Genomic DNA, 26,770 nt, shown 5'->3' with positions numbered 1-26,770 from the left:
TCTCCTGTCCCCTCTTTTCACTGCAACTCAAGTCAGAGTCTGACTGTCTCCCTGCATTTGGCAGGTGCGGGATCTTTTGATTTCCTACCATATGAGGACACAATGGATCAGTCCTGGTCTTTGCCCCCAGGCGGTGAAACTGACCAAGGAACAGTACACTTGCACACACTTTACTTGTATGGACGCATTTGATCCTTATAACCCAGCAGGGCAGGTATTATTATTATTATGCCCCATTTTATAGACAAACAAACTGAGGCCAGTGAAGTTGAGTAACTTGCTTATAGTCTCACAACAGATAACGAGCAGAGCTGGGATTTGAATCTAGGCTGATTAAGCTAGATATCTGCAGTTGCAAGCATAGGAGGGTGGTGCCTGAGCTGAGCCTGGAAGAGCATTTTGGTAGCACGGGAAGGGAAAAAGGACTGCAGGAAAGGAAGAATAGGAGCCTCACGCAGATACAGCAACACAGAGCCCAGTCTCTATGCCCAAAGATCCCACAGGCACTGAGCCTGCTTCTCTGACGCTCCGCCCCCGTTTTAACCTTGGCTGTGGAGTGCTGGAGGGCCCTGCCCGGAAGGTGACCCGTTGATCACTTTCAACTCCTGCAGTAACCGGTCTCCACCAGCAGGGGGTGAGGCGGAAGCGCCCTCGGCGAGCAGCCTTAGTACAGCCAGCCCGCCACCGGGGGGCGCTGCGGCTCCTCAAGAAAGGAAATGGCGCCCACAGCGATACTGGCCGCGAGGAGTGGGAGCACAGCTGGGCCCTTGGGTGCTGGGCACTGGGGTTACAAGAGGTACAAGAAATAGTTCCTGCCTTCCAGGAGCCCACGGCGGGTCCCATAGACACATGGTTAACTAATTAACTGCTCTGACAACTGGTTCCCACTGAAAGGCCCAAGGCGGGGGGCGGCATTTGAGCCCCGATGTAGGATTCGTCCATAGGCCGTTCTCGGACCGGATGGCTGTGAGGGTGCCGGCTCCCACGTGGGGTGGCGGGGTGTGGTGTGGACAGGGGTGTGCAGAGGCCCCAGGGGGTCGGCGGGTAGGCGGCTGGGGCTGCAGGCCTGGGCCTCTGTGCGCTGGAGCTTCAGGGCCGTCCCCGCCCCCCGCCCCCCATGTGCTGCCTCCCCGGTGCTCTTCATCTTGGTAAGCGCGTAGGTCAGGGACATAGAAGAGAGGCCCCTGGTGTTAGGACCACTGGCAAATGGTGGAAGCCCCAGGCAGGGATGAAATACTACGGACCTCCTGTCCTCTTAGTTCCTAGCCCTCCTGGTGCTCGGTCTCCGGTCCCAGATGTGGGGCCACCTTGCTGCGGAACTTGGGACCCAGACGCCATAGGTCTTGGGGCTCAGTGATTGCATCTGTAAAAGGGGTCTTTCGTATGCATAACTATGTTGAAAATGAAAAATGTTAGTCAGAAGCCACAGGGTGGGGATAGTAAGTCAAATAGCCCCAGAACAGCCCCTGTTGCTTCCTGTTGACCTGAAGGCGCACCCCGGTCTTCTTTGGGAGATGAGGCAGCTGGGGGCAGCCGACTCCCTCCCTCGGCTGCTTTAGTTCTGGGCAGGGCCCTTGGAAAGCCAGGATCTATCTTTGTCCTTGGAGAACAATTCATCTCCACAGAGTCTGTAAAATTTGATAGGCCGAGTTTTGCAGCAAGGAAAACAGTATATCTGGTAGATATATTTTCATTCTATTTTTAAGGATGAAACAAAGACTCTCTGTTTTCAAATTTTCTATTCAGAAATTAACCCATCATGTTGTTGAAACCCACATTCAAACGGCTGAAAATCGACTTAAACAAAACACATGCGAAGACGGACCGACTGAGGTTGGTAACTGGAGACTTCAGTCCAGGGCAGCCCAAGTGGTCGGCTTGGAGGTGGGCGGGCGCTTACTGCCAGCACCCATCGCTGGATGGGGACGCCTGTTTTTGCTCGCAATCCTCCCTCCCACAGGCACTGGCGGGATGGGGTTGCCCGGGCAGCAGGCCAGGACCCGGTGTATCATTTCAAGCAGATCCTTTTGTCATTTACAAATAATTCTGGTGAGAGGTGATACGGGCACTTGGAGGTGCCCAGGGTTTGCCAGGGAGGGGGCTCCTCCTCCCACTCCTCTCTGCCAGTTTCCAGCCCCAGAGCAGACTTGTCCACCCCAGATGGGGAGCCCATGTCTCTTTTAGAGACTCCAGAAGAGGCACAAGGGACTTTGTTGCAAGCTACATGTGCATAGCACTGCACAACCTTTTCCTTTAAATAGTATATTACAGACCAATGCAAATCACAATTTTCCAAAGTTGCTTTTATTTACACGTTTCACTGCAACACAACGGAAAATGTATGTAATCAGCTATTTGAATATGATGAAGGAGGATGAGGAGGAAGGCCTGAGGGGAGCTGATGGGGAATAAGGGAGATAAAGCCCTCTGGTCCTCCCCTCTCCCCTGCCCCTGTCCCTCTTTGCTCCTAAACAATTCCTTTTTAATGTTAGAGATAAAAGGGTCGTGCAGCAATAAGGTCAAGAAATGCACTTGGCCAGGCTTTGGGGGTGCCACAGTCAGACTGTATGTAATTTTGTCCCCCAGTTGTTAAGGAGCTTTCAGCTCAGACCAGACTAGGTGCAGAAGTCCTTCAGCTTTTTGCACAGAAGCTGGCCTTGGAGCGGGGGTAATTGAGTTTCCAGAAGACATTATGCAGCCCAAGGCACAGATTTATCTTCTGCAACTGTGCGTTCCAGGAGAGGATTTTGAGAAACCTGGGAATTTATCTATCCCTCATCTGCCCTGCAGAATGCTTCTAGTCTCTTTATGGGTATCTAATCTCTTTATGGGGTATCCTGATACCACTGAGTTCCTTTTGTAAATTTGAGATACGTAAATTTAAGCAAGTGATGTGCCTGGTCATGCCATCAGTCAGAGCTTACTGTTGATAGCATCAATATCTTGGTGGTGTGTTATCCTTAATACATAAGGAGCTCATATAAATCAAATAAGAAATGAGAATCCCAGTTGAAAAATGGGCAAAAGACATGAAAAATATAACTCACAAAAGGTTAAAGATGCCCTGTGTTAGATGAAACTGGCCTCCACCTTCTATGACTGGGCATGTAATTTCATACAATCTTTTAATTGAGAATAGTTTCAAAATTGTTGAATGTGTATACTCTTTGATCAAGCAATTCCACTTCTAGAAAATTATCCTTGGAAACATCTGTCCAACTCAGCAGAGACAGATGTGCAAGGATTTCCTGGCAGCACTATTTATTATATAGGCATATTGGAGAAAGCATGAAAGTCCATGAAGACTGGATTGGTTACACACTGGTATAACCACACAATGGAACACCGTGTAACTGTTAAGAAGCATACGGTAGATTCAAGCCTCTTAATGTCTGCCAGCCTACCCGCAACGTATTGTCAAGTAAAGAAAGCAGATTAAAAACCAGTATGTTCCCTGTGAGTTCATCTATGTAAAAACAGAAATCTGTATGTGCATAGAAGGTCTGGGAAGTTACATAGCACAGTACACTTCTACATGTGGCTAGCTTTGGGAAGGACTTTAAATTTCCTATTTTCTACTCTTCTGGATTAAAAAAACCTTTTATAATATTTTTTAATGTTACAATCAGTAAAAATAATAGGATTTCCATTTGTGGAGAAAATAAATATTCCAACACTTTAATCCCTGTATCTTTTGGTTTTTATGAGTTAGCTGTGTATTGGTTTGATGTGATTTTAAATCCACTTGTTTATGACTTAAGTGAAGTTGTTTTAATCCACTTGTTTGTGGCAGAGACCAAAAAAGTGGTTTTTAGAGGTAAAATGGTTTTGATGTAAGAATGAAGTCAGTTGTGTCAGGATGTCGTCACCTGGACTGTTGTCACCGATGAGCACCCAGTAGCCCAGCTGCTGACGGCCCTGCTGGGGGCTCAGTGATGAGAGCACGTGAGGAAGCAATGCGGGCGCGCCTCGGAGATGTTACAGGCTGAGTTCTAGACCACCACAATAAAGCAAGGCACACAAACTTTTCGGTTTCCCAGTGCAAGTGAAAGTTATCTTTACACTGTACTGCAGTCTATTAAGTGTGCAATAGCATTATATCTATAAAATGTCCATACCTTAATTTAGAAATACATTATTGCTTAAAAAAATGCTACTCATCATCTGACAAAGAAAGATTGCCTCAAACCTTCAATTGGTAAAAACCACAATATTTGCCAAGTGCAATGAAGGGAAGCACAGTAAAACGAGGCGTGCCTGTCAGTGCTGAGCATTTGTGGGGCTGAGAGTGTTCATCTGGGCAGGTGACCCTTTGCTGATCTAAACAGCTCTCCGAAGTCTGGGGCATTAGCTCTTGCGTGGAAAGGGTGACTGTTTTACTGGCAGTGGGGAAAGCCACTCAGCGGTTTCCCCAAAGAGATCATCTTGCCCATTAACAGCAGCGCCCTCGTTCCCTCTAGCAATGAGCTCTAGCAACTGGAGACTTGTTCTTTTGTGCTGGCAGCTGGGCGTCAGCTAGCGTTTGGCTCAGGCATCTGTGCTCTCCCAGCTTGTACAAAGGGACACCTCAGACTAAATTTGGACTTTATTCCTTTCACCTCCCCTTGCCTGGAACAATGGTGTGATTAATCTCTCATTGGTTTGAGGTATGTTATTTCTTTATTGGCTTTTTAAGAGATATTATCCTGTGTGCTTTTGGCTTGTGAAATTCGCGCAGTGAATGTGTGTTAAGTACTTTGCTGGCAAAGACAGACTCAGTCCCTGAGCATTAATTTTGCCAAAATAAAATGAAACAGAACACTACCCCTCTCTGGGCCAGGGACAAGGCCTGTCATTTCACCTCAGTCTTATGTCCTGATGGGCACCTTAACCCCAGGAGTGTAGGGAGCTTGGCCAGGATCACACAGACAGAGGTATGTGGTCACCTCTCTTCAACTACATGTTTCACAAGGAACTTTTTGTTTTTCTTCTTCTGGGAGCCAGACCCTCCGTCCTGAGGACCTCCAGGTAGTTATCTTGGTATCTTGTATTTTTCCATAGCAGATTCTCAGTACCCTACCTGTACCCGCTTAGTGTTATCATTCCATTGTGTGTTGGCCTGACTTCTGAAGGCCAGCACCTGCATCCAGTTGCCTGAGAACATTCTCTGGAGCCCATCCTACCTTCAGGAAAAACCCAGAAGTGACAGAGCTCATCCTTCCTTGTAGCAGCCCTCTACTTAATCACAGGCCGGAGCTGGTGTATAAATACCCCAGCTCACTCACTCCTCAGTGGGCATAACACTGAGCCCGGTGTTCTACAGTGGCTTCCAGAGTTCCATGACAGACTGACCTCCAGTTGCTCGGAATGGTAACTTGCTTAATAACATAATATGTTGACTTCCTTTCCTATTCTACTTTCCCCCACCCTTAATGAAGTTTCTAGGATATCTTTCCCAAATAGATTACTTTCATTTATATCCTTATGTCAGAATCTGCTTCTGGGGTTACTCAAATTAAGATGCTAAGCTTTGTTAGCAAGTAGGAAATGAGAATCCGCCAGGATGGAGGAGCCAAGAGTTCTGAGGGCAATAATCACACTTTGATGTCATGTTAGGCCTCTGGAATAACCTAGAAAGAGGAAAACACCAAAATTCCCTCACAGCCCCAGTGTTGTAGGACAGGGCTTGGCAAACTTTTCTATAAAGGGCCAGATAGGAAATCTTTTTGGCTTTGTGGTTCATATGGTCTTGGCTATAATTACCCAGCTTTGCCACTATGGCATGAAAGCACTTACAGGCAATATGGCAAATACTGGGTGTGGCTGTGGTACAATAACACTTTATTTGCAAGAGGGCAGTAGGCCAGGTTTGGCTCACAGACTGAGTTTACTAACCTTTCCTCCAGGACAACAGAGAGAGGCCTGGCAATCAGCTGGCCAGAGTGGAGTGCTGGGTGGGAGGGGAGGCCAGTTGCTGCCTTAGACTCTGTGAGTCCGGCAGCAGGGTTCTCTGCCTGAGAGGCCGATGGCTGCGCTGCCAAGCCAGGAGATACGCCTTCATCTCTGCTGACAGGGGGGCACTCAGTGTCTTAGTTTCCAAGCTCAAGATAAGCTTTCTTTCTTGTTCTTTTCTTAGTTGAAGTACAGTCAGTTTACAGCATTGTGTTAATTTCTGGTGTGCAGCATAGTGATTCATATATACATTACATGTATGTATTCCTTTCATATTCTTTTTCATTAGAGGCCATTATAAGGTACTGAATGTAGTTCCCTGTGCTGTACAGTAGGACTTTGTTGTTTATCTATTTTCTGTAAAGTAGTTAGTATCTACAAATCCCAAGTTCCCAGTTTATCCTTCCCCACCCCCTTTCCCCTGGTAACCACTAGTTTGTTTCCTATGTCTGTGAGTCTGTCTCTGTTTTATAAATAAGTTCATTTGTATCCTCATGTATGTATGCATGTATATATGTATGTATTTAACTTTTTAGATTCCACAAATAAGTGATACCATATGGTATTTATCTTTCTCTTTCTGGCTTACTTCACTTAGTATGAAGATCTCCAGATCCATCTATGATACCGCAAATGGTATTATTTTATTCTTTTTTATGACCGAGTAGCATTCCATTATGTGTGTGTGTATATATGTATGTGTGTGTGTGTGTGTGTGTGTGTGTGTGTGTGTATGTGTATATATATACCACAACTTCTTTATCCAGTCATCTGTTGATGGACATTTAGGTTGTTTCCATGTCTTGGCTATTGTAAATAGTGCTGCTATGAATATTGGGGTGCATGTATCTTTTTGAATTAGGGTTCCCTCTGGATATATGCTCAGGAGTGAGATTGCTGGATCATATGGTAAATCTTCTTTTTAGTTTTTTAAGGAATCTCCATAATGTTTTCATAATGGCTGCACCAAATTACATTCCCACTAACAGTGTAGAAGGGTTCCCCTTTCTCCACACCCTCTCCAGCATTTCAAGATAAGCTTTCTACTTCATTTTTATGTTATCACTTTTCCCAATGGGGAGAGTACTGCCCACTAGAAAAAAAAAATCCAGCCCCCTAGAAGTAAAAACGGCTTAATATTTTAAAAGACATATAAAATGATGAATTCAACTGATATTTCAAATAAGACAGGGAATGCAAAACTTGATTACAAATAATTTATGGAGCAAGAAATGGAGTCATTTTGCTGGAAACTGAAGACACAGTATTGATAGATGACTGTGAGAAACCTTTGGTTATGGTACTGAAGAGTACTGAACCAAGTTCACCAAAAGAGAGTTGATTCAAAGACGGGTGACGGTATTAGGAAGAAAATTTTACAAGCAAATGGAGACTCTCTGTCTTTCTACAAGACGTCAAGTGAGAAGTTTTTTTTTTTTTTTCCCCCGGAAAACTAGCATTTCAACATGAAGGGGGAAAAATTCTTAATGTCATGAATGAAAAACTCAAAACTCATCAAAACTCAGTTTCTCATTCTTGGTCATTGGTGGCCTCAGGAGTTCAATCCGTGGTGCCTGGTCCATGACCAGCTGACATCCATAATGACAACTGATTTGTATAGTAGGTAGCAGAGAAACTGGAATTTGACACAACACTATAAACTGACTATAAAATAAAATTAAATTAAAAAAATAAAATAAGTAGCAGAGAGAAAGCATGGATCTGATCAAGTGATAAAATCCTTGTTCCCCAGGGCCATTCATTTCCTTATCTTTTCCCTAACAATCTACCTATCTGGAAGAGAAATCCCAAAAGAAGTAAAACGTGGACAATTTCTCTTTATGACAATTTCTATTACTTTCCTGTGGGACAGGATACAGCCTGGACTTACAAAGCTCACATTTAGAAACCCATTTGGGGAGTGAGCTACAAGACTCTTATTAACATTAGTAACCTGTATCTAGTCAAATCCCTGAGCTAAAATTTATTTGATGCTGCAAAAAACGAGTATCAAATCTCTGCACAAGCTGTATTGTATGATTAAAAACCCCACCGTGGCTGCTGTCACAGAGACAAATGTGAAATTATTTTAAGACCTAACCACTGTGACAATAGCTCTTTTAAAATGCATCCTTAAATACAAAAGAAATAACCAATAATGACAATTTTGTTTGCTAACCTAATAGGAGACTGCAGTTAACAACTTATCTTAGAATGACTCAAAATTGGCTTTAGTTAGCCATGGGATTAAAAAAAAACTTCAGCTCTAAAATGTATGATGAAAATTATATGGAAGAGCTTACACAGGTCTACAGTCAAAACATGAATAACTTAATGACTAGAGCTTAGATTTAGGAACTCAGGGTAGAAGTCTGATGGCTGTTTTTGTTTTCATCTCAAAAAAAACTCAACCATAACAAAGAGTGCCTAATAGTCAACAAATAGAAACCAAAAGAACCAACTTAGAGATTAGAACCATTGTAATCAGATTGTAACATGACTTGAAAATACATTCTTAAGTAGAAGTATATGTTTAAAATTAGGTCTGAAATATATTTAACTCATCAGTACTATAATCCTCCTCATTGGAGAACAAAACCTGTAATTTCATTTTGAAAGAACATCTAGTGTGTTATGGAAGAAACAATAAAATGACATTGTTTTAAAAAGTGATCACAGTAAGAAACATGAGCCCACGAGGTAAATTATGGGCAGAACATAATGGTAAATCTAGTGTCAGTCTACATAGGAGTTTTAATAACCTACTAAGGACTATAAAAATATCTTCTTGGGGTTTAGCAGCCCCAAGATCTATTGGAATTACTGCTCAGATGCAGAGAAGCCAAACCGAAACTCTGGTGTATGAGTTGTCATTAATTTCATAAGAGTGAACAGGGTAAACTGGGCAGGAGGGAACACTAGATTTAATCAAATGACGTCACTTTCCTGGTGTTTAGAAAGAGGAATAAATAGCACCTTTCTTACAAAACTGTACAATCACATCCATAATCACAATCAGGCATTCACTCTCACAAGACCATTTTAATAGCCAATTGTCAAACTTTCTGAATATGTTGCAAGCTGTGTAACATCAAGCCGAATAATGAAGTCTAACTTCACTCCAAAGAGGAGGACTCCTCGTACCCACTCTCACAGTCACCAATCTGAGAGGAAGTTGAAACTACTGAAATAGTGGTGAGTGATAAACAGTAGGTCTGTTCCAGCTGAAACCATGTTCACACCCTAATTCTTACTGCCTCTTATGCACTGTGTTGTTTTGTTGTACACACATGCCCTGGGGCTAAAACCATGAAAACAAGCCAAAATAAATGGGCAGGAAAAATCTTATCCCTAGCTTATGATGCTGTTTTTCTTTTGATTGGGATAAAAGAGGCTGCCAAATTCTGATACCACTACAGTAATTTCATGGCCTGAGAAAAGTAGCATTTTGTCTGCTAGACATTCATCCTCCTTGCCAGCTTCACCCCCAGGTAGTGTGCGCACTCACTGAACAGACATCAGATTGTAGTAAAATAGAAAATGCTAATGACTTTTACTCTGATACCTAAAAAGCCAATAACTATCAGAAGTTTCCCTGGCAAGAGATAGAAGGCAGAATGTACTTTTTAGGACCTATACATCCAGGAAAACTTCTGTAATACGGCGTATTTAAAAAATAGACAAAACATGGCATCAGCTCTCTGGGCACAAAGGAATGTTGCACCGAACTAAAATGCACATTTTAAATATGTAAAATGTTTGGCAAGCATTCCAGTAACAATGACAGCGGATGTCCCAGTATCTTCAACATTTATTACATTTTCTTTATCTAAAGCTTACTTTAATCTTCATCACTTGAAGCTGTGGTCTATCTGAACTTGCAGAGTCACTGATCTCACTGGATTTTGGAGCAAAATTGTGTGTTGAAATCATCCATGGGCCTAGAAGTGACAGCTCAGCAAGTTGCTATTCAGTGTGGCCCACCCAGCATCATAAACGTTATTCGGAATCTTGTTCGAAAGGGAGAATCTTGGGATTCGCCCTAGACCTTACCAAATCAGAATCTGCATTTTAACATCCCTCCCCGCCAAGAAATTCGAATGCATATTACAGTTTGAGAGGCACTGCTTTAGCACTCGGATACATTCGGGACATCTGGGTGTCATATTTGCAAGGCAGTGCAAGGAGAGGGGTGAGAGGGATGGCTGCATGAAGGGGGAAATCACATTGTCCTTAGGGAGTGAGAAAAGGATGAGACAGGCGTGTACACAATGACGACACGTCTGCAAGAGACAAAACAAGGTGTATTCAAGGAAGTTTAATTTATAAATTAGGCACAGAAAGAGATTAATCATAACTAACAATAAAACAACAATTTTAATATGCTGTAATTAAAGTTGTGTGAATGTGGTCTCCCTCTGTCTCAAAATACCTTCCTGTACTGTAATCATCCTTACAATGATGATGATGATGTGCAGTGATAAAATGCCCACCTGATGAGATGAAGTGAGGTGAAGGATGCAGGCATTGCGACGTAGCGTTAGGCTAGTATTGACCTTCTGACGATGAGTCAGAGGGAGGACTACCTGCTGGGGGTGATCCTGGATCGTGGAGCCATGACGACGTGGACGGCTGGACATTGGGAGCAGAACCACGTTGAGGGTTTGGGGATCTCAGGGTGGATGGCCTGCGATTTCATCACACTACTTGGAATGACACACAACTTAAAAATTATGAATTATTTCTTCCTGGGGTTTTCCGTTCAATATTTTTGGACTGTGGCTGACCCTGGGTAAATGAAACTGCAGTGAGTTGAAACCTGAGGTGGGTGGTGCTGAAGGAGCACAGCTCCCCAGCACACCCTGCGTCTTGGGTCCTACTGCATAGGTCCCTGGAGGTCATGTAGTCCCGCCTCTCACCCAAGGCAGAGACTCCACACTCTCTTCTGCAAAGGCCACTAGAACACGTCAAGGCATAAGGAGCTCATACCCCTCCAACAGAGAGTTTTTCATGAGGCAGCTTTATTTGTCAACAATTCTTCCTTCTTTTGAAATAAAATCTGCATCTTTTGAATGCCCCTATGGGACAAAAGATGAATGGTATATCACTATTTCAACACTCTCTACCCTTATTGAAATCTTGGCCATTGGTACTCCGATTTAAGAGAAAAGGGGGTGACCTGCCCCTCTGGAGTCCAGAGGAGCCCATCCCTGCACATGACTTATGTGAAGAATGACCTTATGTCCAGGAGCTATGAATAATGAAATTTAATAAATTTACAAATGCTGAAAAAGACAATGCCTGCGGAGAGAGAAGTGGGCTGTGTCCAAGCAGAATGTCCAGAAAATCCTTGATCAACATTTCCAAGAACCAGAAATGGTTGGGAGAAGGGTATAGCTCAGTGGTAGAGTGCATGCTTAGCATGCACAAGGTTCAATCCCCAGTACCTCCATTAAAAATAAACAAATAAAACCTAATTACCCCCCCCAAAAATTAATAAAGGGAAAAAAAACCTAGACCCAAAAACTCATTAAAAAAAAAAAAGAAGTAAAGAGCTATTAACCTCAACCACAGCCCCCTTCAAAATAAAATTTTTAAAAAACAAACAACACTTCTGGTTCATTGAGATCATCTTGTATTCTTGTCTGTTTGGTGAAGTAAGTTTTATTTCGTATATTAGGGAATCCCAACAATACAAACAGAAATTTCAAACATATAGGCGTAGCCTGACAGCAACTGTTAAGAAGGTTAGTCCCCAAAATTCTTCTTCCTGATATAAGTGTGAGGTCCCGATCTTCAAAATTTTCCTATAGTATAATAACATCCTTGCTCCATTTTCTTCTGTTATTGGTGGATTTTTTTTTCAAGGCAGCATTGTATTGTTTGGTGTTCTTCTAGAATATGACACTAATGCTGGGCTAATGGTTACTTCAGTACAATTCTAAGTATTGCTTATGGCATTCAATCCTAAGGACAGAGGATATAAGCTCCTTAGATGGTTCTTCTTCTCTGTTTTGAGGCTCCCTCCTCCCTCCCTTTCTAAATGCACACAAAACAGATGTGGTTATCGAAAGATTTGCTTTATGGAATTGTGACTGAAGGTGATTATGTTACCTTCAACCCAACTTTGTGTATAAAAATAAGGTCGTGGCTTTTTTTCTAAGATAGTGACTGGGATCTGATTTGCTAACGATTTAGGAAGAAGTGTTGCTATTTCCTTGTTTTCCCAATGACTACACACCCAAAGGGCCAATAAAACGAACCCCTATGAATTTGAAAACATGCAAAAGGTGCTAAAACAATTTTAAAAACATGACTTACCCCCATGCACAGTAACAGAGCTGGATCTCAAACATGTGCAAGTGACCAGTGCAAGAAACCAGATATAAAAGAGAACTTAGCATGCAAGTCCATTTTTATAAAGTTCAGGAAGAGGCAAAATTCACGTATGGTAAGACTGGTCAGAATTGTTTTCTGCTGGGGGTGATGGGGTCTGGGAAGGGGCACCAGAGAGCCTTCCGAAAGGATGGAAATGTTACGCATCTTGATCTGGGTTACCACACATACATGCACGTATAAAAGCTCATCTGGCTGTTTGCTGAGTACACGTTAACTGGACACTTGTGTACATTTTTATATTATATACTTCAATTGGAAAAAAAAATTCAACACATTTTTTCCCAGTGTCTTTTAAGTTTCAGTTGCAGAGGGAAGGAAACTGTAGTGCACTTGAAACTACAGCCATTACACTACTACTAACTTCTGAGAATTCCTCATTACTTCATCTTCAAAAGAAATCACTTCTGGATCAAAGTTAACAGACTAACATGTTCAGGAGGAGTTACTTAAAATAACGGCAGCTAATATTCATAAAGGTTTGACTAGATGCCAAGTGTTTTACTTTCATTATCTCCTGTAATCCCCACAACAGCAGTAACTCATATGATTGTTATTATCCCCATTTCATGGATGAGGAAACCGAGGCTTAGGTCAAGATCACTGCCCCAGCTCACAAAAATAAAAAGCGATCAGCTAGTCTATGACAAGAATCACTGAAAAGCAGCTATATGTCAGCTTCTTAATTCTCTGTTTATATTAAGCAATATAAAAATATGACAACACGATGTAAACAGAATATATCTAACTTCAGTAGCATAACCTGTGTATTTATCCCCTCTCAAGTAAGATATGAGGAACTTCATAATCCCTTAATTCTGCGATTAAAAGGCTCATCACTGGTTCTCAAGAACTGAAGTCCTAACGCACATTCCAACTGATATGCAGCAGAACAAAGTGTGCTTTGGGGTAGTTTTTTATTATCTCTGGCCATCAAAATACATCACACAGCAAAGTGCCTGAACAACTGTGAACCAAGACAGGCCCAACGCTCACCTTAGTGTTTACACCCATTCATTCCAGAGTCCTTTCCATTTGGCCATACTAGTAGAAGGCAAGCCCAGGATGAAGGTGGGGAAAAGAAATCAAACATATTCTCTAACAGGCTTCTTTATTTTCTAAACACTAAGTATTGTGAGGAGAATTTGGTAGATGGCTACACGGAAATAGGATGGAAAGAACTGTGACACACAACATGCTTTTAATCGAGAACAAAATATATCAAATTAACCATCAGACAGGCTACTGCACTCTGCACTAGTTAAAAACAACAAGCACTGGAATTCACATTCATTTTTAACTATTCTTGGAAGATGCGAATTGATTAACTATACTATCCAAGATTCAGAACTGCTCCTCCTTGAAAAAGTACACAAGAAACAAACTGGGCTAATAGTCTGAAAAATGTCCGTATCCAAAAATTATTTGGGGGTAGGGGAGGAGGGGCAGGAGGAGGAGGACACACTGATGTTTCTCAAAACTTCTGCTCCGAAGATTTTACAGAATATTTTTGGTAGATATATTTTCATTTACTGTGGCTGCTGGCAAGTCTGCAAAGTGATGCCTTAAAAAATAGCAGCGATAGAAAAAAATCCTTAAAAAGACAGCAGGAGTGAGAGACATACCCTAAATGAATTTAAATTCTGTAACAATAATGTTACAAAAATGTTACAAAAACACAATTAAAAAATCATAAAAAGCAAAAAAGCAAATTCAAATACACCTACTCCAGCAAGTATTACATCTGTGCAAAATAATCTGCTTCACAGAAAAGTCTGATTTTGCTCTTGGTTTGAAAAAAGTTATTAAAACCATCAAGCAACCCTTGCAGGCAAGACCAAACTGTAACACAATTTTACGTATTTATCAAAGATCATTCAGAGAAAACTTACCCAGTCTGCAACGTGTATTAGCTTATGCTTTGGAGGGAAAGCAGAAAAGTGACTTTTTGGTACTTAACAGTGGTGTTCACTTCGGGGGGGAAAGACACATCACCCCAGCCGTGCTTGAAATTAAGTCCTGACTAGCAATCTGCGTTTGGGTTGGGCTTTTCTCTTACAAGATAAGCTGTTAAGTCATGCCTTGATTTTAGATCTGCTAACATATGGAGTCTTCTAATGTAGCCTCTCTCCGGCTCCCACCTGCCACCCACCCATCTCCACTCTGCTCAGCTCCCTCTGCACACACACACATACCCACATGCAAAAAAAGGCACTGCAGGGCAGGAATTCCTCAGGTGCTCGCTAGTGGAATTCCCAGGGTCTTGGAGCCGCTTCGGGGATCAAGAGATCTCATTGCCCCTGCTGGGGTAAGGGGTAGCAAGTCTGTTCCATTTAATCAAATACAGAATGAATTTTCAGCTCTATTCACTAGCTTGTCTCCAGGGCTCTCAAAAGGCACCAGGCAGCTAGAATCACACACATGCGGCTCTTTTAGGCAAGTATAATTAGTTTGATTTTAAAAAGCCTCCTTAACAATATCACCTCAGGACCATTGTTCAGGGGACAGATGACAATGATACTGTACGTTTTAAGCCCTGACAATGGGGAAAAGAGCACAATGAGGGAAAACTTGAAGGATTAAAAAAAGAAAAAAAAAACCCCAACGAACCAGTTTTCATTTAATTATAATCCTGTATTTTTAAAGTGACATTAAGTATACTCCATATACCATCTCTTAACTGTAATTGAAAAGAATCAAGCAAAGCCTTCCTCCCCTCTGTCTTGAAAGTGAATTAGTACCATATACACAATAAAAATTCATAAACAGAATGTTTATAAATCAATGAAATGTTTGCATACAATATACAAATTTAAATAAAAACAATAAAACCTTCTCTAATTCAAGTTAACAAAATTTCCTGAAAAAAGCACCAATCGAAAGCCACTGTCAAACCAAGTCCTTCAGAGCAATCTGTATAGCACCCAGGCTCCAAATTCCCTTTCTAATCTAATTAGTTTATATGAAGTAGCAAGATCATCTATCTAAGGACTACCTGGCAGAAAACTCAGCTTCTCTTCTGATGTTTTGCCTTATTTACACCCCTTCACAGTACAATTGCTAGTAACAAGGCAATGGCTAACATAAAGATGTGTTAAAAATAACCAATTTTTCACTCAGTTATTTTCAATTTTCCTATCTCCAGCCTGATTTCACTAAGATAATGTTTGTTTACTGAAATCACTTCTCCAGGATCTTACTAAGAAACAACACTGAGTTTAGTCTAATTGCCTGCATAAGAAACATTTCTAGAGAAGAAGAATTTTACTTCAACTTCTATTTTGACAAAGCCATAAATGAAATCATCTAGAAAGTCATGAACGCCTAAGGGCAAAAAGTGGAAAAATGAGAAGAAAGCAGAAGAACCAGTCAACAAATTTTACCTGATCTCTTTAGAGCACAGCCCTATGAAGAAGTTCCTACCCAACACTAAGTCTTCATCTTTATATGTACCTTACAGATGGGGCGGGGGTGGCGGGGGAGATGGGGTCCTATCTTAAAGTGAACTTAATTCCTTCCATGCAAAGTCAGACCACCTGCAAAGAAGGCAAGGAGAAAGATTGCTTTAGAAGCCAACCTACACAAGCTAGAGGGATCTGCGCCAAGTGCTAGGGGCTCTTTGTACTTCCCCGCCTGAGAATCAGAGCTGTTTAAGTACTTTCCACAGAAGAGGAGGCTGATGAGAACCACGGCAATCAATCAAAGCATCCCAAGTGAGTCACTACACAAACAATAGCACAGTACCTCTAGTAACTGATTTTCTTGGTTGACTAAACTATTCAAAGACAGAGTTCCCAAATACTATATCCAAGTTTTTGCATGCAAGTTAAACAATATACACTTGTGCGTTTTTTTTTTAAATAGAAATATAAATGTTTCTGCTCTATACACTGCCAAACACACACCCAGGGCACGTCTTTACAAAATGAAACAGGTTTTCTCCATCCTTCTCATGTAACTTACAGTATGAGGTAGTTAGTTTCAACATGTGCATAACAGAAACCACAGTATTTGGTGCCTCTCTGGGTTCCTAAGAATGCTTTCTAGTTAAGCACTAAATTAAATTTTCAGAAATTTTCTGGAGTTTTCTTCTGTCTTCTGTTAAAAGTTGAACTACCCCACATTTTCAGCTAAAAGAGACTACACCCCCAAATGAGCTATAAAATGTAATAGAACGTTTGAAGTTGTACTGAGAATAAACCCATTTCATTCTCCAGGCCCCTCCCCACCCTCTCCTAGCAAGCACTGCCCACTAGGTATGCCAAGTGTCAGCTGGGGAGTCTGAGGGCTGTGGCATCAGTGAGGCACAGAGTCAGAATTGGCCTCTTCCATCTTTCCTGGCCATTGGCTTGAAAATAAATCTCATGTTACCTTTTAATCCAATCTTCCGTTTCTCATTTAAGTGTCTGATTTAAGACACAGAGGTTCTGTTTAATGAGATTCCCTAAATTCTAGATCTCAGCTAAAAAACAGCCTGCCTCTTAAACGCACCTGCCACCCTCTGGAGTCCGGCCTGGGAAAGGCAGGCATTCTAGAGAAAGCTCCTTTTGGAGAGCCTTCCACCTGATTTGGTGGAGTTAGGGAGAACAAAGAAAGGAAGGGCGAGAGAGCCTCTCTAACCCACTCCGTGATTTATTACTGAAATTCCTAGATGTGGAGAGAAAGCAACAAAAGTCTGCAGAGTGAAATAAATGGCGAACTGTAATGTATTTAGCAAATGATAATGCAGTCCGCAGAGAGCTTTACAGAGGCGAAGGGAAAATAAGCTCCCTGGGGCTGGGAAGAAACTGAGTCTGTGAAGGCAGAGAAAGATACATTGTGCGGGAAATTTCTCTTGATTCTCCTTACATATAAATCACTGTGTCTCGCGGGCGCTCTGTGGGGAAGGAGGTTGAGAGATGCGAGGGACCCCGCTTCCTTGGGAAAACGTGCTGGCGCCCCTTGCTCCCTGCTATGCTGCATCTCACCTGCCCCGGCGGCTCATTGTCAAAGAGATTTAATCGTGTCACTGACACCTCACCCTGCCTCCTCCCACGAGATGCCTCAGAGTCCCCAAAGACGTGGGACCTCAGGCTCCGCGCTGCGCATCCATCAGCTGCCCTTCCCAGAGCCCGCTCACAGCCTGGACCCCCACTCCCTCCGGGGCACGCCGGCCTGCCCTAAGTGTCTCCCCAACCCCACGCCCTGCGCCCGCCACTGAGCTTCCCCACTTTCCCTCTTCCGTGCCCCATCCTCTCCCTTGACCACATCCTTGACCAGCTCATTTACCACCTGCCTGCTCCCGAGTTACTGTCTGTCCAGTCCTGGGGGTTCTGGGTACCACACTTCCCAGGAGAAATGGAAACTCCTTTCTGACTCTGCATCACTGTCTCAGTCTTACTGCATCCCTGGGCGCTAGAGAGACCAGGGTCCAGGAGCTGGGTAGGGAGAGGACACCAGGAGAAGAAAGCCTGCTGTCTTGGGGCAGAAGTAAGAGACTGGAGAAGCCAGAGGCTTGTGTTTTGGATTCAGCCTTGACATTCACATTTATGCCAGAAAAGGAGGGAAGCAAGGAGGGAGAGCGCCCCCGGTAGCTAGATTCCCGAGTGAGAGATGTTCACAAGGGGAATGGAGAACAATTTACACTGTGTTCTTACTCACTGTCCGTTGCCTCCCTGCACTAGGGGCTGCCTCAGGTAACAAGGGGAGCGGGATGAAGAGACAGACAGAGTTCCTCCAGATTCTTCCGAGTTGCTGATGTAAACTGGCCGTGGGCTTCTCAGCAAGTTTTCAGGCTGAAAAGGCTTGGGTGGACTAATCCAATCTAAGGTGTCAGTAGCTGATACCAGCTTTATGATTGGTGCTCCCAGGATCTCAGGTGATCGCGCTCCAGGAGCCGACTTTCAGGTATTATAGCAGACTCATCAGGGAGATACTTCGGCTTTGCGGGACCTGTCTCGTCCCCCTTCTAGGTCACAGCACGGGTTTGGCTCTGAGCTGCCTACACTTAAGGCCCAAAGCCTATTCTCTGCTTGCCCCACGGCCAATAATCTCCCTGGTGACAAGCAGGGCCTTGGGGACTGAAATTAGCACCCTGACCTGGTCCCAGACTGGGAGGGGGCACAGAAAAGCCTTTGGAAAAACCCATTCACAGGCCTTCTCAGCCTCACTTGCATTCGGGACGCCCCTTTCCCCACTCCTCTTCTACTCATTTCATGATTTGTCAGAAGCTCAACATGGAGCCAGTTAGCCTCGCCTCAGCCCAGCTTCTCTGGGCCCTTCACAAAGGGCTTCCACCTTGAATAAAGGACTGTACCTAAGGAGATCTGTGCTTGACGCTCTTCCCAAATGCTGGAGGAGGACTGTGGGGTCTCTCTTGGAAGGAAGGAGGGAAGGAAGGGGTCAGGAAGGCCTATTATTCCTGCTTTGTAGATGAGGAAACCAGGGATCAGAGAGGTTGAGTAACTTGCCCAAGTTGACGCAGCTAGGGAGGACAGGGCTGGATTCAAACCAAGCAGCTAGATGTCAGAATCCACACACTTAACCCCGATGCTATGAAGCCTTTTAAATGTGTCTCCACAGTAATGAGAAAGCCAGGCAAAGCACTACATGAACAAACACTCCGTGGTTTCGGTGTAGGCTGGGGTTATGGGTTTAAAAAGCAAGAGAAAAATGGGTCTTGAGGAGAGAACCACAGAAAGAGCCAGGTTGGCCTGTTTCAAGACTAACAGGAGACATCGTTTACATGCAGAACGAGGCTGACAAGCTGCCGAAGAGCTCAGGAACCGGATGGGAGCCTCTCCCGACTTAAGAAAAAGGAAAACAGGAAGGCTCCTCTCTGCAAGGTGGCAGGACTAACAGTACCTCCCTCCTGGTTTTGTGAGGATTCGAACAGCACCTTGCAGGTAGAAAGTGTGAGTTTCGGCCCTACTATTACTGCTATTGCTCTTGGATGAACTTTTGCTTCAGGACTGGCTAGAGCTGGGGACTGGGGCGCCTGGCTTGTGTTATGGTGTCTTAGATTAGTGACTGAAACACAGTGAAAACCTTTTTTCCTGGCAAAGCAACACTCTGCTCTCATTTCAAACCCACTTATAAATTCTACAATGGGGAAAATCTGGGCCTGCCCGTAGGGAAGTCGCTGTCAGGGCCTGACACTTGGGCCACATTCTCACTCAATCCACTGGCAGAAGACCTGCAGGCCACCCTGCAGGTGACTGAATGGGTGATCTCACTGGGTCCCTTTGGACCCAGGAGAGGGCCCGAGTCTGTGGTTCTGTAAACAAGACTCCTATGCATGGCAAAACCATGGGCATTTTTGTGGATTGTTCTTTGTTCAGAAAAAGCCAGAGTAGTTCTGAGAAGTCTGCAGAGTGTTAGAGCTGTCACTTCCAGAGTAACGTAGCTCTGCAACCCAGCCGATCAGCAGAGCACGGCACGGTGTATGTCTCCGTGAGGCAGGCTTGATTTAATATTCACAGCCCTGGCAGTTTTTTGACTGATGAAAATGCTTTGCAAACAGAACCTGGTTCTGTTCTTCTCCACGCTCCTTCTCCTGCCAAACATGGAGTGAGAGGTTGGCAGAGGCAGTGCTAAACTAGTAAGGCTGATGAGATAGTATCTGCATCTCCTTGTAACACAAACATTTATTTGCAGCGAGTGGACACCAAATTGAAAGGGGTCCAAGATTTCTGGGAGCACCGGGCTTGATCTTCCCCTAGCTGGCCTGCCTGGTTTGTTGACTTTCTGCCTTTTGTCTCCCCGGCAGCAGCGCACCACCCCCAACCTCGGCCTGGGGAAGCTGGGGAAATTGAGCCTATGTTTGGTGAAAGAGATGGGCTCTGATGGGCAAAACCTGGCTTGGTGACTCCTTGCCCCTCCCAGCTGGGCCCTCTGTCTGTCTGGGGACCCAAAGCCCTAGATGCAAACATACCTCGGGACCTACACAGCAGAGACAGGGGCATTTAGCCCAGGGCCTAACTCCCGTGCGTCGGGGATGCCTCGAGATCTGTGAGAGCAGACTAGTTCCTTGGTTGGACCAGCTTCAGACACCGCCTCTGCTGAGATCCAGGCTCTTACTAGGATGGGGCCCTGGGCAAATTACCTAATTTCCGTATCTGCAAAATGGAGGTAATAATACGGCCTCTCCCCAGGCTGCAGTGAGAATGAGAACAGCAAATGCCATATAACTGTTAGCTACTGGGGGAAGGTAGAGCTCAGCGGTAGAGCGCATGCTCAGCATGCACGAGGTCCGGGTTCAATCCTCACTTTCTTTAAGTGTTAGCTATGCCATTACTACGCCATTAGCTACGCAGTTACTGATCAAACACAATTATTGTCCATACTCTTTCTTTCAAGAAGGGAGAAACACCTGAAGAGCTTGTCTTGAAGATGATTGACAACCACACCCCTGTGGTCCGGCTCCAGAAAATGTGCCATCTCCTTGTGACTTTTTAATCCAACTCGGGTTTCTTGGGCACTGTTGGCATCAGAGTTTCTCTGCCTGAGCACTGGGGAGATTCTGGAGCAGATAACCCTGGGATGTGGGGCCGTCCTGTGGGAGGCTGAGCCACATCCCTGATCTCCACCCACTGGATGCCAGCAGCACCCGTCGTCCAGTTGTGACCACCAAAATATCTCTAAGATTTGCCAATAACCCCAGCAGTCCAGTTGTCCGATTTAGCAAATAAAAATATGAAGATATATTTTATCTGGCATCTTTATTCTAGGGGCAGGTCACCAGGTTAGATGCTGGGCCCTGTGCCCAGTGTGTTCACCATTTACACCCACGTGATAACCATGCCAAGCAGTTAGGAGCCCCCTATTCAAAATCTGAGAAACTGGGTCTTGGAGAGGGAAAGCAGCTGGCCCCAGTCAGCTGGGTGATGGTGAAATTCGGTCTCTTCTGTTGGATCACAGCGGCTGGGTCACAGCTCACCCTCTTGTATCTTTCATGTTTATGAACACAGAGGTGCCCCCGCTCCCATCTCATTCCAACCCCCTGTCCCAATGCTCTGATAACTGGGGCATCCACTGTACAAAGGACCAAACTGGACACTGTCCTACAAACCTGTGTGCCCCACACAGCTCTGAAAGCCACTCCCGGAGAGAAGGCGAGGGGAGGAGAGGAGGGGAAGGAGCTACAGGGGTGCGGGGTCCCTGCCTCCCACAGCTCCGCGACCGCGACCGGGAGAGACAAAGGCGCGTGGTGAGGCATGATCACTTCCCGGGCTCGGCCACCCCGTCCATGGGGCACCCGGGATCCCTGACCTCCATCTCTCGTGGGCCTTATTAACAGAACTCAGCTGTTGCCCAAAGCCCTTACCTCACCCAGAGGGCTTTATTTGCATGCTAATGCCCTCTTTGGGGGGATGATTGCTTAATTAAAGAGCAGCAGTCACTTTAATTTGCATGTCTCCTTGCTGCCCGGTACCTCCATGGACTCCAAAGAGTGTCTCATTAGGTCCAGGCACTGGGACAAGTCTGGGGCCTCTGGCCTCAGAGGGATGCTCCCAGAGCAGGCGGCCCCAGCCACGGCCTTGGGGACGGGAGGCCCAGCCCTGCCAAGATCACAACCCAAGCTTTGTGAGGAGAGTGGCAGATGGGGCCGGGGCCAGCACCCTCTGCAACCACGACCTGCACGCAAGGGAGGGCTGGACCCTGCCTTCCTCTTGGCCTTGCTTATCCACTCGAGCGCTGCTTCCTTTTCCAGCTCTTTCACCCTTAACCTTTAGCTGCCGGACATCCTCCTCCTCCTCCTCCTCACCTAAGCTACTTTCTATCAATCACCCCAACCCAGCTCTCCTCTCCTAGCCCCGACCCCACACCTGAATCTATTTTCATCTCAGGGCACAGCAGATCCCTCACTCCCCGCTTTGGGGGGCCGTTTTCGCCTCTAACAGGTTGTGTGGGGCTGGGGGACAGGCAAAACACCTGTCCTGATCCACCTGGCTCCGCCCCAGAGTAGATCAGTCAATACCTTTCTTTAGCTTTTCTTCCATGAGATCTAGGGAGCTACCCAGGCCGCTGAGTAGGACTTCCAGAAATACGGGCCAATATGGATTCTTTCTGCCAAAGCTCGCCCTTCCCTGATTATTAATAAAGCAAAAGATTTTTTTTTTTTTTCAGTTGAAGGATAGTTGGTTTACAATATTGTGTTAGTTTCTGGTGTACAACATAGTGATTCCATTATAAATATAAATATAAATATAAATATAAATATAAATATAAATATATATATATTCCTTTTCCTATTCTTTTTCATTATAGGCTATTACAAGGTATTGAATATAGTTCCCTGTGCTGTACAGTAGGACCTTGCTGTCTATCTGTTTTCTATATAGTAGTTAATATCTGCAAATCCTGAACTCCCAATTTATTCCTCTACCCTCCCGTTCCCCCGCTGGTAACCATAAGTTTATTTTCTATGTCAAAACAGATGGACAGCCACTTCCTATATGCTGTAAGTAATGTCAGCTTAACTCTACTTTGATATTTCTCTCGATGTTTTTTAGAGGATCTTTTCTAGAATAAAGACAATAGCCTTCCCTCCAGAAAAAATATCTTCTTTCTTTTGTCTGGATGTTGATTACTAAAATCAATTGACCTTCAGCCCTCTTCCTACTTCACATACCTGCATGCGTGCGTGTGTGCGCACACCCACATACACACCACACTCCTCCCCCTCAAGGCAAGAAGCTGTAAGATTCTGTCTGTTGCAAATAAAGGTAAAAGTACATAGTTTAAAAAGTGGAAGACAGAAATAGCCCTAGTTTTGCACTCAAGAGACCTAGCTTCCAGAGCATCTAGGGCAGAAACACCCATTTCACCCATATTCTGGGGCTCTCAAGAGGAGCGTGAAACCAGCTCCCAGGCTCCAGCTCCAGAGGGGGACCCAACCCTGCCTCCCACTCAACTGACTCTCTCCCACCGTAGCCTGGCGAGCACACATCCAGCCTTAACCATCTCCATCTTGCTCACCTTTGTGTCCCCAGAGTAAGCAGTCCTGGGCCCCCTACCTGCAGAGTTCCCCCTTTGCCTGTGTGGCAGGAGAGTTCAGGGGGAGGAGGAGGTAGCTGGGAACTCCTTTGGGGGCTCAGGTTGGAGAGAAATGGAGGACGGGAGGGAACGCATGAAGTGGGGGTCCCGGGGGAGAAAAGGGACTCGCTCCCCCTTGGCATCATCCTGTGGAGAGAGTAACAACAAATCAGAGGTAAATCCACTTCCTGGGAGGAAGCTGAGCCTGAAACGAGATGAACCTACAGAGGTTCAAAGGGAGAGTGACACCCAAACAAGAAAGCATGCCCTTAGTTCCCCAGAAAGATAATAATGGGGACCTCAGGCCCTGGAAGGCAACTGCTGGCAACTGCTTGTTTTGTTGCAGAAAAATGTGTTACAGTGCAGTTGTGACAGCAACCTGGATCCGGGCGAGGGACCAACCAGCATTCAGAGTTGGATAACTCAGGTTTATTATGCCAGCAGGACCAGAACAGTTAATACTCCAAGGTCTGGAACGCATCTGTAGCTTTACACAGGCTTTTATAGGCTGCCAGTTTATACTTTGCAACATCATATACAAATAAGGTATAACAAAAGTTCACTAATTAGGAACAGGCTTTGTAGAAATGGACCAATCAGGAGTTAAAGAAATAACCAATCAGGAGTGAGCTATATGCAAATGAAGTACTACAAATGGACCAATCAGGAGTTAGTTTAGGGAACCAATAGAATTTTAGGGGTAAGTTCCACTTTCCTAGAAGTAAGCCATTTCAGAGGCAAAAAGTGAAATAGAGCCGCTGGGCCAGGGAACCGGATGGTGCTGGCAGGAGAGTAGTGGCCCTGCCTGGGGGTCCTGCTGGTCTTTTTTAATGGGGCTTCCCACCGTAGTTTAACCAGGACTGAAAACACAGCCCTACTGAGAGGCTGGGACTCCAAGACACAGACCCGGAGGGGCAGTTGTCAAGTTGAAGGCAGCCCAAGGATGCCAGCTTTCACCTCTTTAGTTCTGGGCTTGGTAGTAATGAGGCGAAGGGCCAGGACTTTTAACTGGCTGGGTCAAAAAGGTTTCCTCATGAGACAAACGGTGCGGGGTGCGGGGTGCGGGGTGCGGGGTGCGGGGTGCGGGGTGCGGGGTGCGGGGTGCGGGGGTGAGTCTCAGCTGGGAGCCGGGAGCTTCCAGGAGAGAGGCAGAGCCAGGGGCTTGGGGGGCAGGATCCTTCCACACCCAGTGCCGCTGAGCCCCGAGCCCTTCGCTTCCAGTCTCAGTCCCACTCCTGCCACCTTCACCACAGCTTGAGGGGAACTCAAATCAGTGTCAAGTGGGCCAGAAGTTGGTCCAGACAGATATGAAGTGACAGACAGGTGGCTGGGGGAGGGGCCTGCCCTCAGGCGAGTCCTTGACGTGTGGGTCAATGCCTGAGGTAAGGTAAACTGGGGGAGGGCAGCCCTCAGACACTGCCTGCAGACAGGCCCACGGTGGGGAGGGGTCCCTCTCTCCTGGGTGGCTCGGCCCCAGTTCTGGGGTCTGAGACCCCTCACCCTGCTAGGTGTTCTCCAAAGGTGTTTGTCAACCTGGTCCCCGCCAGGACCTAAGGCTTAGGAGGTGATTCACAGGGGCAGTGGGAGATGAGGAAGGGGATGGTCCAAGCCCAGTGAGGGGTCCTCTCCTCTGGCCCTCACCTCTCAACCGGATGTCTGCTTCCATTCACTTGCTATATCTTCCCTGTAAGATTTCAGCTGAAGAAATCATCACACCTAGAAAGCCTGAAAAGCACTGCTCCAAGTAGTAAGATGCTCTGGAAGGGAGATTCTTGCATCTCTATTTTCAGGACAATATATCTGCAGAGTTGGCACCCAAATGTAATTCATTAAATAAATGCTTATTAAACACCTTGTTTATATGCCCACTAGTTCCACAGAAGATCCAAGCAGCTTACAAAGAGATGCATATTTAAAAAAATGGAGGTGGATATAAATGGGAATTACCTACCAGGACCAGAGAAAACATACATGAACTGAAATTCAGACTGGAGAGGACAAGTACACGTATGCAGGTGATAAAGTTCTATGTATGTACTTTTCATGGGCTGCAAAGTGATTCGGAGTTTCCTATAAGGCAGAGAGGGAGAGAGAGAGAAAGAGAGGAAGAGGGAGAGAGAGAGAAAGAGAAAGAGAGAGATGAGGGAGTGTGGTGGGTCTGGTATTTAATTCTCTTTATTAGAATCGAGGAACTATATTAGGTTAACCAAACATTTTTTCCATCTTAAAATATTAGAAGAACCTTCTCACAATGAACATCATGTAGGAAGTGCTGTGTAACAACTGACAATGTCTTTAGCTGATACTGAAGGCATCGGCCTCCTATGGCTGATACTGGGCTTAGTCAATAAAAACTAAAGGCATCGACATTAAAATGCAACTCTGTAAAGACAGGCTGATGAATATTCAAGATGAAATAACCCAGAAGGATGGTCTTGTGTTGCTTAATTTTGCTCCAAGTGTAACCCATCTGTCTTAGTTTGGCAGAGCGTACCTTAAGAAAAGGATTCAAATGCAAGTCATTTATTTGAGATATGATCCCAGTAAACAATGGTAGGGGACGGGCAAAGGAGATAAGGAAGGAAAAGAAGCCCCCCTGCCCCCGCCAAAAAAGGTGTGTTGTCAAGCTGGTTGCTGCAAAGGGGAATTAGATCCTACCCCACTGGAAATTCTGGGAGTGTTGAACAGCCTCAAAGTCATCCTACCTGGGTGGGGAGGGAGTGGGGCATTTATGTACCAATTCCCATCAGTCATTGGTTGAAGGATGCTCCCAGGAGCATTAATTCCCAGGCACTTACAGCCAGTGTGGACAGAGCAGGCCTGGCAGGCAGAGAAAGCCCTCAGGCAGAGATGCAGGTGCTGGCAGGGGAGTGTGGTCCAGCGTGCCCTGAAATGGTACAGGCCAAGGAGGGGTGGGAGACTGCCGACAGCATCTGCCACACCATCCTGCTCTGGTCACATCAGCCTGGGGGGCACATGGTGACACCCCAGGAAAACAGTCTACATTCTCCTGGCTCTTGCTCAGACCTGCTGACGCAGGGCTTCTGGTTCTCTGCACAGTCTCCCCATAATTAATCCTCGGAGAACCCAGGGGGTGTCTCTCATGTACACACAAACCAGTCCAGTCAGCTGGGCATCCACTGGGCACTGCCACCTCTGCAGAGAATGGCTTATATTAAGTCTCAGGTCAGCTGCCTTTTCTTTCGAGGCCCAGCAACACGCAGGGAGCACCAGGCCCGCCCAGCATCATGGACCGTGCTGGACTTTGATGCTCTTCCAGGGTGAGATGGAGCTCCCAGAAGGCCCTCAGAACACCACGTAGTGTTCTCAGCTGGAAAGGAAAAGAATGCCTTCCTCTCCCTTACATTATATTCTGTTAAAGAGTCACCAAAGTAATGCAGTCTTGTGTTATGATATCAACTCAGAT

The 26,770-nt window shown here is 45.3% G+C and overlaps 1 long non-coding RNA gene across 2 annotated transcripts; it reads left to right on the top strand.

Moving 5' to 3' along the window:
- The first annotated feature begins 694 nt into the window (after positions 1 to 694).
- Positions 695 to 21,011, top strand: LOC140699773 (uncharacterized). Of its 2 annotated transcripts, none has more exons than XR_012078009.1 (4): positions 695 to 832; positions 1,747 to 1,833; positions 19,058 to 19,211; positions 20,665 to 21,011. It is a non-coding gene; the product is annotated as an uncharacterized lncRNA (long non-coding RNA). The 2 variants fall into 2 exon arrangements; XR_012078008.1 differs by having other exon boundaries at positions 19,058 to 19,220.
- The last annotated feature ends 5,759 nt before the right edge of the window (positions 21,012 to 26,770 follow it).

The sequence above is a fragment of the Vicugna pacos genome, chromosome 11, assembly GCF_048564905.1.
Source record: "Vicugna pacos chromosome 11, VicPac4, whole genome shotgun sequence".
In the NCBI taxonomy this organism is placed as follows: domain Eukaryota; kingdom Metazoa; phylum Chordata; class Mammalia; order Artiodactyla; family Camelidae; genus Vicugna; species Vicugna pacos.
The sequence above is the reverse complement of the archived record's forward strand: the minus strand, read 5'-3'. Positions and strand labels throughout refer to the sequence as shown.